Source organism: Lepisosteus oculatus, chromosome 14, assembly GCF_040954835.1.
Source record: "Lepisosteus oculatus isolate fLepOcu1 chromosome 14, fLepOcu1.hap2, whole genome shotgun sequence".
NCBI classification, from domain to species: Eukaryota; Metazoa; Chordata; class Actinopteri; order Semionotiformes; family Lepisosteidae; genus Lepisosteus; species Lepisosteus oculatus.
In genome coordinates, this window is record NC_090709.1 from 52,457,477 (window position 1) to 52,473,083 (window position 15,607).

Consider the following 15,607-nt stretch of genomic DNA (forward strand, 5'->3'; position numbering starts at 1 on the left):
TTCCTGTCTTACTGTACATAATTTATCCTTATGGGCAAATCCCATGCCTTTTAATTCAGGTGAATGCAAGTGTTCGTTTCCTTTCTGGAACAACTTGTTTTGAAATAAATCTATACAGCTTGCGAAAGATGAAACACAAATCAGTGAAGAAGAGGTGCTCCCAGCAGGCCAGCTAATACCAGCAAAGTTTTTTTTCACCCTGACTCATAGAATGGAGAAAAGCGAGGCGCCTGTGGCTCTGCAGTGTAATCAGTTCGCGAGTTCGGCGGTTAGCTGAAAGAGTGGTAAATGGAGCTCACCCCAGCCCGTCCTTATTCTTTTAAAGAGGATAAAAAATTACCTTTGCCGCCATTACTACCAGCTTTAAAAGACTGCCATGGGAATGGAAAAAAACACTCTACAGATGACTTTTCAACTTTGTAACTGCAACCAAAGGAAAATCAGCAAGAAGCAGGCTCCATTCCCCATTTAAATCTGTCGTGCGAGGCATGCTTTTTGAACGCATGAAGTAAATCCCACGATCGCTTTTGAACTTGGACAAAGTACTTCCAAAGGAGCGCTATGCGCAAAGATTTAACAAGCTCAACCCCCGCGACGATTCGGTGTGAAGAAGCAGAACATTCAAGTTTCACAGACAGAAGCAGCACGCCAGCACAGCCAACATTAAAACGGAGGGCACACTACGATTTGCATTGACACAAAAGTGATCTGGGCAGACGTCGTTCCCTGCATAACGCAAAAAGTGGCAAAGTGCTTTTGGGTTGAGAGAACGCAAGAAGGTTTTTGTTTTGTGCCTTGATGTCAAGCTGAGAAAGTATCTTTAAACACTTTGCTTAGTTTCTCGAGAGACTGCCAAAAAGCAGTTCCCTCCCTTTTGTCTGAAGCCAGCTGAAAGGGGGTCTCGACAGAAGCACCTAGCAGCGGTGGGATTCGAACCCACGCCCCCAAAGAGACTGGAGCCTTAATCCAGCGCCTTAGACCACTCGGCCACGCTACCCACTGTGTACTGTTTCTTTGTCTCATTACTTGCCCGGAGGAAGCCGGGTGGGTTTTGCTCTTGTCGCCCGACTTAGTGGCGTTATGACCGTGGAACCGACTGCACCTGCTTTTTCTGAGATGCTTCCCCTCTCATGGCGAGATCTCGACTTCCTTAACACCTCTGGATAAAGATCTTCTGTGGAGCAGGTTTCAGACCTCTGCGTTCAGCACCCTTGATGTCATTTTATTTTTACAGCAGACGCATCCGGAAAGTTGTGTCTTTTACGTTTTATTTGAACAACAAAACTACATACAATACAAACAAGAGCACATATAACGTATCAAGAAAATCGTCAGGGGTTCATGCTATAATATTGTACTGTTTTCAGGTTTCCTCAGGAAAAGGTCAAGTGGCGACGTGATAGTAAACCAAAAGACAGCTTTATTCTTTTATCGAAACCACACAAAACCAAACACAGGACATACAGACACATGAGGAGACTGATGGAACACGTTCACATCGTTAGGGTGGTAATTACTTAACAACAGGCTATACACTTATAAGGCTACACAGGACATTAAATCTACTATAACACTATTTACATATGCAGGGTTAGCTGCTGGTCATCGAGCTGACCCTCAAACTCTCCCCGGCTACAACTCCCAGCCTGCTCCGTGGTACCATGAGTGCCTGGGTGCGCTTCCTCCTCACCACCGGGCCAGGGGGGTTACACTGTCCCCACCTGAAGCGTCTGGCGTCCCGCCGACATCGAACACCCCACTCAGGCTATACTCATACTCTGCTAAAAGCTGTGGATCTCTGCGTGAGCGGCTGTTACGAAGCGGTGGTGGCCGGCGGCCCCTCTGGAGCCTCCCCGCGGGGCTCCTCCTCCCGGTCCCAGTAGGGGGCCAGGCGGTCTCGGTGCAGAACCATCACTCTCCCCCGGTGGCAGACCTTGCCTACCACCCCGAGGACCTCAGCGGCCCCCTCCCACAAAGGCGCCAGCTTAGGGCTGAGGCCTTTGCGGCGGTGCGGGCTGTACACCCAAACCAAGTCCCAGGGCTGGAAGGCAGGCCCCCTGCAGCGCAGGTCGTAGTTCTGCCGGACTCCCGCCTGAGTCAGATGGGTCCGAGTAAAGCTGTGCACCCGCCGCATCCGCTGCTGCAGGTCCTACTCGTAGTCCGGTCCAGCTGGTGGTGCCGACTCGTCTCCGGGAGGCGGGCCGAAGACCAGGTCCACCAGGGTTCGCATTTCCCGGCCCAGCATGAGTGAGGCCAGGGTACACCGGGTAGATTCCTGGACTGTGGTCCGATAAGCCCAGAGCTCGAGGGGGAGGTGGCGGTCCCAGTCCTGTTGGTGCCAGGACACCAGGGAGGCCCGCTGGGTGGCGAGAATCCGATTAAACCGCTCCACAGACCCGTCGCTCTGGGGATGCAGCGGGGTGGTCTGAGTCTTAGAGATCCCCAGGCGCTGGCACACTCTGGCGAAGACCTGGGACTTGAAGTTACGCCCCTGGTCACTGAGTAACTCCTCCGGCACCCCCAGCCTGGCAAACATCCCCTTCAGTAGTGCATCGGCCACCGTGGGGGCACTCTGGTCCGGGATGGCATAGGCCTCCGGCCACTTCGTGAAATAGTCCATTGCTACCAGGATATAGTGGTTTCTGGCCTCGGTGCGCGGAAACGGGCCCAAAACGTCCACTCCCACCCGCTCCATAGGAGCCCCCACCTGGTGTTGTTGGAGGGGGGCCCGAGAGCGCTCGGGGGGACCCTTCTGCGCCATGCACACCGCACACGTTCGGCAGTACCGCTCCACGTCCCGGTGGCAAAGACCCCTGCAGGGTTTTTTTACCGCCGAAGTGCCCCACACCCGGCTGGCCGTGCACCGCTCGGAGCACCGCGCCGCGGAGCGACCGAGGCACCACCAGCTGCCACCGTACCTCGCCACTGGAGGGTACCCGCCACCCCCGGCGCAGCACCCCGTCCTTTACCTCCAAGGCCTCCCACAGGGCGCAGAGGGCCTTGACGGACTTCGGGTGTGGGGCGAGCTCCTCTCACGTAGGCCGCACTCCTGCTGCCCTCCAGCGGAGTACCGGCCCCACGTCAGGATCAGCTGCCTGACGCTGCGCCAGGTCTGGCAGACCCACCCCCAGTGGCCCCTCCCGGGCCGTGGCCGCGGTGCTCACCCCCGCCACGGTGCGGACAGCCTCCTCACGCTGCTCCCGCCGGGCGCAGTGATGGCAGTCCGCGGCCTCGCAGGGGCGCCGCGAGGGAGCGTCGGCATTGAGATGGCGAGACACCGCACGGTGCACGACAGTGAAGTCGTACTCCTGCAGGATCTCTATCCATCGCGCCATCTGCCCCTCTGGCTCCTTAAAGTGGAGCAGCCAGGTGAGGGACGCATGGTCGGTCCTCAACCGGAACCGGGTCCCGAACAGGTACGGCCTGAAGTGGTGGACCGCCGCCATCACCGCCAGCAGCTCGCGACGGGTCACGCAGTAGTTCCGCTCAGGCCTAGTCAGAGACTATAGTAGGCCACTACGCGCTCCCCATCCGGCCCCTCCTGCGCCAACACCGCACCCACCCCCGAGTCACTCGCGTCGGTGTCGAGAACATACGGCAACCGCGGGTCGGGGTAGGCCAGCACGGGGGCCCCCACCAGAGCTTCACTTAACCGGCCGAAGGCAGTCTCACAGCCCGAGTCCCAGTCAAAACGGCGGCCCTTGTCGGTGAGGCGGTGCAGCGGGGCAGCGATGCTGGCAAAGTCCCGGACGAACCTCCGGGTAGTACGAGGCCAACCCCAGAAAGCTGCGGAGCTCCGCGACGGTGCGTGGAGTCGGCCAGCCCCTCACTGCGGCGACCTTACCTGGGTCCGTAGCCACCCCTCGCGGTCCAACAACATGTCCCAGGAAGCTCACCTCCTGCAGCAGGAGCTCGCACTTGCGGGGGTTGAGCCTCAGGCCAGCACGGCGGATGCAGGCCAGCACCGCCTGGAGGTTTGTCAAGGCCTGGTCGAAGCCCAGGGCATGAACCAGCAGATCGTCCAGGTACAGCACACACTGGTTCCGCGGGACCGATGCCAGCACCCTCTCCATCAGCCTCTCGAAAGTTGCCGGGGCATTGCACAGGCCAAAGGGCATGACAGTAAACTGCCAGAGGCCCTGGCCGATGGAAAAGGCCGTCTTTGGTCGAGCATCATGAGCGAGCGGTACCTGCCAGTAGCCGCAGCGGAGGTCCAGGGAGCTGAACCAGGTCGACCCGGTGATGTAGTCTAGGGCGTCATCTATCCTCGGCAGGGGGTAGGAATCTTTTCGGGTGACCTCGTTCAGCTTGCGGTAGTTGACGCAGAACCTCCACGAGCCGTCTTTTTTTTTGACCAGTACAGCTGGCGCCGACCACGGGCTCGCGGAGGGCTCAATCACCCCCGCTGCGGCCATCTCCTGGATCTTTTCCTCGGCAGCGGTCCACTTGGCGTGAACCATGCGTCCCGGTGGGATGCAGATGGGCCGAGTGTCGCCGGTGTTGATCTCGTGTTGGACCAGGGCAGTGCGGGTGCAGTCCTCATCTATCGCCGCAAAGAGATCCTCGTTCTGGGCGAGTAGCGCCTGGAGCCGCTGCCGCTGGTCCTGATCGAGCCCCTCGCAGCTCCGCTGGTAGAGATCCTCAACGGCGCGCCTCGCTTCCACGCAACGCTCGGCTCCCGCCGCTGCCGCCTTGTCTGGCCCCCCGGCTGACTCGGGAGCAGGATCCAGCACGCTCGCTCCCCGGCTCACAGGCCTGGTCTGCCCCGGCGATTGCTGCCGCCGCCACTGCCTCTTTTTCTCCCGGCTCCGGCAAGCCCGCGTCCCTCGGCCTTCGCCGGGCCTGCCCTCCACCAGGTGAAGTCGCTCCCCCTGCCACACCAACTCCTGCCGGCTCAAGTCCAAACTGGCCCCCACTCGCTGCAGTGCATCCAGCCCCAGAATGCAGTCCTCCTGGATGGGTGCGAGGTAGCAGGGGTGGCGCACCATCGCTGCACCTAGACGGAAGGCAAGCACCTGTTTCCCCCGGACTGCAGCGAGCTGTCCCGTCACGGTCCTTAGCCGCAGGTTGGAGGCCTCCCATCCTGGGGGGTTGGTGCCCTCGGTGTCGGGGAGGACGCCCGGCCGGAGTAGGGTTACTGATGAACCGGTGTCGAGTAGGGCCAGGCAGGGTTGGTCCTCGATTTTGCAGTGGAGGTACAGGCCCCGGCTACAGCCGACTCGCCCCACGGTGGCGTGAGGGGCGCTGGTCTTAACAGCGCTCTCCGGAGCGGGGGTTGAGGTGTTCGAGGGGCGGCCTTCCCCACGCTGAGTCGCCCCATTCCCGTTTCCCTACGCCGATCGGGGAGTGCGAGGTTCGGGTGCCCGGCAGAACCGGGCTCGGTGTCCTCTCTTCCCGCAGCGGTTGCAAATCAGCGTGCGGGGCTGTTCTGCGGGGGTCGCTGCCCGGGCTGGCTCCTCTTCCCCCTCGCTGGATTCCTCCGTCGCCGTCTCGGTCATCCGGCAGGGTGCACTGCGTCTGCTGGCACTTCCAGTCAACCCGAACACGGCCTCAGCCCGTGTAGCAAGGGCCAAGGCCTGCTCCAGCGATGTTGGCCCGGCCAGCTGCACGTGGCGCCACAGCTCCTCGGGTGAGAGGGCCTTGAGAAAAGCCTGGAAAGCCATCTCCCACTGCGCCTCCCGGGGGAAAGTTGGGTATCCTCGGCGGGCGAGGAACGCGACATCAGCGGCAACAGGGCCCAGTCGCTCTCCTGGTCGGCGCCGCCGCAGGGCCAGCCTCTCCCGCATCAAGTCCGGTGCCTCCTCTACACCGAAACGCAGCTGGAGAGCCGCCGCCAGCGCCGTGTATTCGCCTCTGTCCTCCTCCGGGACGTCCAGGAGCACCTGGCAGGCCACTCCTTCCATCTCCGCCCGGCTCCAGCCATTCGTCCGGGCCGCGAGCTGGAACTGCACCTCGTAGATTTCCCAGGGCGCTTCCCCATTGTAGCGACCTGGTCGCACCCGCGCTGATGGGTGTGGGAATCTCTGATCGGCTCCGGCAGGGAGAGTATCCTCTGGGGTGCCCGCTGACCAGGAGTAGCGGCCAGTTGCCCCAATTCTACCGGCAGAACCACTATTGAATAGCCCTGGTAAGGGCTGTGGCCACCTATCGCACCCAGGAGTTGCTCAGGCTCCCTATGTGCGCTGCCAATGGGTTCTGTTTCTTCCAGCGTCAGCCGGTGCTTAACAGAATCGGGTAGTGTCTGCCACGAGTTGTCCATTCTGCCCGCTTCTGACACCAATGTAGCGTTTGCAGGTTCTTTTCAGAACAAGGACGAGTGGAGACGCGATTAACAAACAAGCATTAACTTTATTCGTTTACAACCACACAAAACCAAACACAGGATCTACACACACATGACGAGACTGATGGAACACGTACACATATTTAGGGTGGTAATTACCTAACAACACACTATACTTTTACAGGACTACACAGGGCACTAGAATTACTAGGCCATTATTTACACAGGTAGGGTCAGCCGCTGGTCATCGTGCTGACCCTCAGACTCTCCCCGGCTACCACTCCCAGCATGCCCAGCTGTACTACGAGCGCCTAGGGGCGCTTCCTCCTCACCACCAGGCGAGGGTGTTACAATATGGACTCCCAGGAGGCTCCCATACTTCGGATTCTTGCGTTCTTATCAGAACATACTGATGCGCAAACATATTCATTACCATATTTCAAAGCATTGGAAAAATATATGTCGTACAGCAACACAAAAACAGGAAGACAAGTATCACAGCTACTATAATCGGTGTTAGTAACTTAAAGAAAAACATTCCCCCTGGCCCAAACAGTGATTCTAACCAGGAGAGAAATGGGTGAGGCTGTAGAATGAGGCATTAAAGCACATACATAACAAGATGCATTACATTTCTTTAATTTTACAGTATGATTTATAAGTTTATACCACAAATTACTCATATCCCCCTCATTATCAGTTTCATTCAGCCAGTTTGTATACAAAGAGGCTTCGCGTTTAGATTCTTCCTCTTTCTGGGTGGTGACAGGCTTCCACATAAAAAGGAAAAGGGCTGGGCACATCAGTCCCAAGCATGTGATCCCCATCTATCCCTGTGGAGACATCACTCCTGTGCCTTGCTCAGTTCGTTTGTGACCTTTTTACAGTGGGAAGCATGAATTCAGGGCACCCTTTCCGTGACTTTCACAGTAGTCGCAGTGATCAGCAGCCTTGGTACGTTCCCCTCCACCTGAGCGAACACCACTTCTTTTTCCTGTCTTTCACCAGAATCCAGTCTCCTTATTCACGCTTTAGTTCTTACAGCACAGGTAAATCCCTGTGCGCTGGAGCCCAGCATTTTTCTTAGGGTTTTTTTTTACAAGATTGGTCAACAGCTGGGTAATAACTCTTAGAAAAATCTACACATTGTTCCACTGCCTCAGCTGTGCCGTTTTGCAGAACAATTCCAGCTGAAGTTGTAAAATTTCTCTTTGGTCCGTTCCTGCAAAACATCTTATTATGAACAATATTATTATGAACCATAATAATAATTTGCATCTAGGGGAATCACTCCCAAGGGTAACCCCCCTTAAAACTATATTGTTCTACCCATCAGGTTCTGCCACTAGATAAGAGAACCTTTCCCATGAAATCATTTTTTGACCTTCATGATCCCTTCAGGGCGTACAATTAGCACAGAAGCAGCAGCTTTAGTCCACATGTTTTTCAAGCAGGATATTAACAGTATGATCATAATGAATAATACCAGACACACAAATATGTATTAAACCAGAGACCCTCTCCAGGTTCCTAGCACAGACTGTAGCCATGCACCAATGCCCCAATCATCTGGATTATAATTATGATATATATTTTTCTTCATCATAGATGTGCTTTGCTAAGTCATTAATTTGCTAATAATTGTCTAGAATACAAGTACTGTTTAGTCTTTGCTCACCTAAACAGCTGTCTATCACACTAATAGAGAATGGCCTAAAACTGTGATTATAGCAAGGAGCATACAGTTATTTCCATTCTAATACATCTGAGTTACACTCAGACTAAAAGCAGGGCTATTTACCCATGCCAGTAAACCTAAATAATCACCTCTATCAAAGGGGATTACTCCCATGAGCATCTTTTATAGCAATACAATCCCAACATGAGCTCTGGTTATTATTTGTGGCTGACTGATAAAGTATTGATTCCATATCCCCATTTTATCAAAGTAAAGCTCCTTACACTTAACAGGTACACTGTCGCCCCCCCTCAGGAAGCTCAACAAACACAGAAACAGTGACAATATAATAATTAATGTTCACTCAGTCTCTGGTGCAGTGGTTCGGTGTCAGCGCAATGCGTAGATCCAGCGATCTCATTCTGTCACTCAGATGGCAGAGTCGGTAGTCAGTTGCACTTGATATGGTCCTTCCCAGCAGGGTTGCAACATCTGGCAGGGTATATCTTCCTCACCACACCCACTCGCCAGGTATCAGGTCGTGTCTTCCCTCTACTGGAGGTCTCCAAGCGTCCAGCACCTATTCACCAGCCCCATGCTTTTAACAACCTACAAAACTACAATAGAGAATTAGCAAATTCAACAATCCATTAGCCAAATTCATCCCTCTAGGAAGTTTCGTTGATTGGCCTGTGATGATATCAAACAGGCTCTATTACACAGTTCTGTTTGATCCAGCCCGCATCCCATGGTGTTCCTTCAGTCTGATGTCTAGTCAATCTTTTCTGTTCCTTCATTCCACTGTTCTAGCAGACTGAGGGTGATCTCAGTCCATCTCACCCCGAATAATCCAGCCACAGCCTGTCCCTTGATCATAATACATGCGGTAGGGCAGTGCCCACCAAGGGCTTATCTCCATCATCAAGTGTTTGGTAGACACAGAGGCAGTGACAGCAACCCACTGGGAAAACAGATTATAAGAGCCAAGGTTGTAAACATTTGGTACTGCATGAAAGGTTTCTCAGGAGCAGGCCTTTTGAGCTGTAGCACCTGCACCTGAACTGTAGTTGAGTTCCTTTGATAAGCATCACATTGAGATGCCACATAAGTGGCTACTGCTTCAAACACGGTCCCCACCCAGGTTTGGGTAACCAGCACACCATTTGACTCACACCCAGGTGTCCGACACAGTGCATTAGTCGAGCTACAAAGGGCATTAGGCTGTGAGGGCATGCAGAGCGTCCAGTGTGCTGGCAGCACCACACTCTTTTCTAACCATGTCCTTTTCTCTGCTTTAGAGGCCTCAGCCTGAATATCCTGTAGCTGTCCCCTTTTCACCAACAGAGGTCTCACAGGGGTCTCAGACTCCTGTTCTACCAGGACTGTGCACCTGACAGCTACATCTGCAAAGTTGTTCCCTCGAGTTACTGGAAACATTTCTTTATTATGTGATTTATACTTTACCACAGCTACTTCAGTCAGTAGCTGCAAAGCTTCTAACAGTTCAGAGACAAACCCAGCATTCTTGATTGGAGTCCCTTCCATGTTGGGGAAATCCCTATTCCTTCACTGCCATCCAAAATTGTGGCATACACCAAATGTATATATACAGTCTATATAAATTGCTACAATTTTCCATTTAGCATATTTACAAGTTTCAATTAAATATTTTCATTCGGTCTGCTAGTTCTACACCAGATTATTCACAGTTTATACAGCCAGGCAGGTAGCCTGCACAACACATAAACACGGCCCCTTGGCCACCGCATCAAGGGGTCCTGAATAATAATAACCCACCAGACGATGCCTATCTCCATGCTCCTGCACCAGCACAACGGCTCACAACCCATTTCTTTCACTTACAGACAGATTACATGCAGATGATCAGTCTGAGGGAATACAGTCCAGGGCCAGTGTCTGCAAGAAAGCTTGTTTCAAAACATAAAAAACAGTTTGTGCTGCAGGGGTCAAGGCAATTTTGTCTTTAGACTGCACTACCCCCCTTAAACCAATACGTCACTGGACAAGCTCGTTCTGAGAAGGCATTCACCCTGGCTTTATCATGTAGTTGGTTTTATACTCCTTTTTTTCCTCTTTAGATCCAATACTTGGAGTAGCCCGGCCTTATGGATTCCGTAATTAGGTAAAACAATCACAATATCACATAACTCTATTGAGTTAGTTTACATAAATGCTATTTCATGCAGTAATTCCTTATAAAATGCTGCGGTCTGGGCCTAAAATAGGTCTGGGGTGTCCCCCACCCACATCAGTAGTTGAAACTGTACATCTTTTCCCAAGCAGACTGTGACAGCTTATATTTGCTTTAAACACAACCCTTGCACCCCTTCTCCTGTAGCCTCCTGTTACCCGTTAGAAAACTTTATATCACATCTTTATGCTGTTTTAGTCTAAAAACAGGACAGCTGTGCTCCTGTGTCCCCCAGTTACTGCACACTGTAAGATTATTTCACTTTTATTTAAATCCTGAGATAAATTCAGGAAGGCTACAGAGGGGTTTACTAGATTAAAACTGTTAGTTCACGCACGGCTCTCGTTTCAGCTTCTGACATGTTCTTTAATTGTGAAATCAAGCCTCTTTCTTACAATTTCTCCCCAAAACACCTTTTTTTTAGTAACTGCACTATTAGCTTATTAGTAGTTTTGTCTTTGGGGTTTTATATCTCGGTATAACATTAAAGTCGCACAATAATTTGGACAAACTGGCGGCACCCTTTTCTCCTCTTTGGGAGTCTTTTTACCTCCCATTTGCAGCGCTCGCACTTCTGCATGCATGCTTCGCGAGTTATTAAATCAAATCTGTCTCCGCTGTCCGTAATATCAGGAAAGCATAGTTGTACATTCTTGGCAACATCATCACTAATTCCCACCCTTCTCCTAGATTCTCTCTTAAGGCGTTCTATTTCTTCTTTTGCTGTTTCTTTTTCTGCATATATAACTTCGTTTCGTTCAGCCATTGCTTTTAGCTTTTCCATCAGAGATTTTTGCGTCTCATCTATGATATTCTGTTGAATTCTCAAATATTCCTCTAAATATTGTTTATTTTTATCCAAATGTTCATACACTTTTCTACATTCCTGTTCAGCCTAAATTCCGTCTGACATATTTCTTTTAAGTTTCACTTTGGATTAATCAAACTTTTTTTTTTCTTCACACCAAACCATTTACATGTCTCCCACGCGCCCCGCGGAACCCCCCAGTCGAGACAAACTGACAAACTATCACAATTCGGGAACACGGACCAGGTTCCAAATCCTGGCTTTAAACACACAGTTGAATCGAGTTACCATTTTCGGCTCTTCTGCGAGTACAGTTCTAGTTACTACCTTCAGCCGTACTGCAGTCGTGTACCAGGATGCAACACCTGGATTGTTTCGCACGGGCAGGGCGAGACGCTATTCCTTCAGCTATCTCTTTTTTTCTACCCCACCTTCACAATACAGGCATCTAAAAACACATACACCATTAACTCATTTTTCTGTTGTACTTGCTTCAGCACCACAGCAACATGGAGAGGACAAGGGACTTTTTAGAAAAGAGGAGTCCTTACCTCTTTTTAGAAGCGGCCGCCTAACTTTTCCTCTCCATGTCCGTGTGGTTTAATTTAGATGGATACTTCTTCATCATTTGGGTCACGTATCCGCCAATCTGCCTCCTCCTTTTTAGACGACGTTGTAAACCTTTAGGAACAATATAATCTAGCAACAAGGTTATGTCACTGTAATTAGGCTTAAGACAATCAAGAACAAGGCTTGCCTTTCTTCGAAATTCTTTACGGTCATCAGGCAATTTAGGAAAAGACTTAATTAATGCAAATAATTCACTAGGAGACCAATGTCAATGTACATATGCTGGAGTTCCTTCTGGACCTGTAAAAGTGCACATTAGCATTTCACGAACAAGTGAAAAGGCTTTGGCTCCGGACCGCTTTCTAGTTTCGGTGGAGACTTTTTCTTTTTAGAAGGCATGGCCATGACTTTAGCTGCAGCTTGCTGTTCTTTAGTTTCAAGACTAGTCTTTTTTGAAGCTTCCCATTATTTCTGTGATTCCTCTTTCCATTACATAAGTTTTCCAATTCACTTTCTTTCCTTTCTTCTCCTTCTCTTCTAAGTTTCCCCTTCTTCAGGAAACTTCTTTTTCCTAATTCAACTTTCCTCTGTCCATTCTGATTCGCTTACAAAGATCCTTCATAGTTATGGGCCCCTAATTATCATATATAAATTATGTGCAAGTTCCCTTACACCTATTACCGTAGCTTTAAAGTTCATGAACATAAAACATTTTTTTTTTTACTCTAACCCAGGCTATAATTGTTTCTCTGAATTTGTCGTACATGTACTTTTGCTGGACTGCTCGGTCCCATTTTCATCTTTGAATTTTAATTTCCCATTTTTACTGATCGGTGCCTTACTTAGAACCTTATCACATCAACTACTCCGCAGAGCAAAAACCACACGTCTGTGTTAAGATAAGTTCTTTATATGAGTCCCAGACTCATCAAACCCGCGTGAGAACACCCCTGTGGCTCGCTTCTCAAACTATTAATTTTTAAGGATCATTTAATGGCGTCAGACAGCTGCCAATTCTCCAGACGCGTCTCTGGAAGGATAAACAATTTATCCTCCGAGGTTCGTCCAATTTTGCTAAAATTGTCAGGGTCCGGATGGAGTTTTAGCAGCCGTTCGCGTTCAGGTTTCTGATCCCGGACGAGCCCTCAAATTGTCATGGAACTATCAAGGAAGTCACAAGAGAGAGTTCTCACCTGAGTAAGGTCTTTATTTCAATATTGCAAGCCCTTCTGCCACTTCGCAAAGTGCAACCAGAGACTCAATTTGTTACAAGCAGTACAGGGTTTTTAAAAGATGTTGCGCTGTAAAAAAGCTCAGCGCTTTGTCCCTTCTAAAAGTTCCCCTTTCCCTAAGAGAAAACAGATTACATCAAAAAGCGAGAGAAGAAGCACTATATTTTGTTATTCAAAGCTAATCAGTTACTTTCAGCTAATTCTAACGACCCAGACAGCATATATTGTTTTGGTACCTTGTCTTCTAAAGTAACCTAAACAGTGTACTTTGTTGATGCACTGTTTTCTAAAATTCTGTACGTACTGTAGCACAGCATTTACATCCTTGAAATATATTATCTTAAAGCACCAATATATTTTTTGCAAAGCTTTCTACATTTTAAGAATCAATTTACTTATTAGATTTCCACTTCAAGACTTGTTCGGCTGGCGTTCTGGTGTTGCGTTTTTCAGAATTGTATTGAGATCGTTTTCCACAGAGCTCAGATGTCAAAGCACAGCAGCAGCTCTCCACAGCGATCGTCTATAGCGCCCTTTCTCCCGCAGCTTCGTCCTCATTGGAAGGAAGCAAGAGTGAAAGGCTGAAGTGAAATACAGATGCAGCCATTCAAAATGAGCGTTAAAAACCCGCGGTTCAGTAACCAACCCGCAGGGCAACGTAGGGCACCGCGGTAAGTGATTGGCTAGCCAAAATGACCGACAGGGGCACTCGTGGTGCATTGGTTGGTAGTGAAAAGATTTAATCATTTTATGTCTTTACTGTGCACGTTTCAATCCGCTTAGTTTTGAATATTTATATGGAATTTTACCACTAAAGGGAAATTTTAGTAGCTGAGCATAAAAAGAAGAGGAGCATAATGCATCTGAAGGTCATAAACGATATTAATTTAGGAACATAAACATTACTGTATGTACATAAACTGTACTGTGTATGGCTGGTCTTGATAGTTTAAAGAAAAAATACACACCAGTTTTCCATTTCTCCCTAAACATTTTAAGCATGAAAGTTTTATGAAACGGTACCCAAATATGTGATTGCTGTATAGAATGAATTTTAATTTTTAAAAATTATTTAACACGAAAATTAAGCTGTTTACATCTTCCGCCTGAGAACAGTCACCCGTTGCTACCCAACGCAGAAACACAGCCACTAACTAGCAAAGAGAGGACATTAGCTAGCCAATATGATAAAGAAATAATTTAAAGAAACAAAATGATTATTTTGTTTATTTCTTTTGCACATTTATTTGAACATTTCCATCGATTGTACAAGCACTTGGAAACTATCCAATCCCTAGTTCATCAAGCATTTACCAGTCTGGCGCCGGTCTGTGTCTTCTAGGATATAATGCCAGCGAACTCTTGTTTTTATGTCCACTATAACTACGCTGGGCAAACGTTCCAAGGTCAAATTCTTCCAGCACGGGGGTACCTTTAAAGCGGATATGATGGCACCGAAATTTTTTGGCGCGCCTTCTCTTTAAAGCTCTGGCCAAATATGAAGACAGTACGTACAGTTATAATTCAAACAAATTCAAATTAAAAACTACACATCCCAGTTACCATGGTGGTGCTTGTGATCATTGCGTTTAACCAACGAAACAGGGCGAAAAATCAGTCACATGACTTTGGGGCAGAGTTTCGAAAGCTTAACCTATCAGCAACAAAGCGAAATTTACACGATAGTGTCACGGATGTCCAAAGGGACTAACCGTGGGGAGCAGGAGAGCAGAAAAAGACCCATATGCGTAGCGGCGAGACGGGCTCATTAGTGCAAAGAGTTCAGGAATGCTGTTTAGAAACCTATGCCCTCAGGGAGCGGACGTGGGGCGCCCTGGTGCTAGGCGGGTCTCAGGACATCCGAACGTCAATGCTGAGCGAGGACAGAGTACAAGACCCGGAAATATATAGCCCAAGGGAAAGAGAGGAACTGGAAGGACAACAGACCGGAAACCAGGGTCAGGACAGAGAAGGAGCGCCCTCTGGCTGCAGAGGGCGTGACAAGTCTCATTGAAACCCAAATACTGACATATCCAGCCAATCAGATGTTTGAGGTTGATCAGCTGCTGATCTATTATGAGAGAGTGAGGTCTGGGCAGAGCAAAGCTCTGGATTCCCCAAGACTAGGAATTCTGTTCACTGACTGCAGAGAGAATTAGTCCAGAAAATACTGTCAAAGTATTTCTTCACTGTGGTTTTAGAGCACTGGAGCTTCATAAGCATAAGTGAAATCTGCACTGAACCATCAACTCTTCCTAAAAAATACAATTTGATTTAAAAAATGTCCTATTCAAGGCTTTTGACTAAATGATTGTAACAACTGTTCTGTATATTGATTTTGTAGCATCCAGGTTCATAAAGAGAGAGATTTAAGTGTAGGTCGTATTCTATTTGATTTTTAAAAAAGCGGCTACTGTATATCTCTTCTTTTGGCCTGTGTAGGTGTTCTGTAAAAGTTAAATACTTGGTGACACTTTGTGGTTTCTCTGGGTGGTTAGGAAGTAGTTGCCTAAAACACCTTGTTAGTAAATTTGTACAATGCATGTGTGCTGTATGTTTATTCTGTGTGTTGTTTAGTGTGAGTATTGTCATTGTTAACAAATATTTAACTCATTGTGTCTGAAATATTACTTGTTTTCCCAAAGCTGTACCAAAGAACAAAGAACGCATCTGCCTTTAACTATACCAAAAGCTTGGGTATATTCTTAGCAAAATTTTAACAATTTTTACAAGGTGGGGGCTATGATTTTTTAAATTATTAATTTATCTACTCTGTCATTTCTGATATTCACCATTTTCATAACCCCTATTTGTAATTTGTAAT

The 15,607-nt window shown here is 49.0% G+C and overlaps 1 non-coding gene across 1 annotated transcript; it reads right to left on the reverse strand.

Annotated features, from left to right (window-relative positions):
- Positions 1-915: 915 nt before the first annotated feature.
- On the reverse strand, positions 916-997 carry trnal-aag (transfer RNA leucine (anticodon AAG)). Its single transcript has one exon. It is a non-coding gene; the product is annotated as a tRNA-Leu (tRNA).
- Positions 998-15,607: the final 14,610 nt, after the last annotated feature.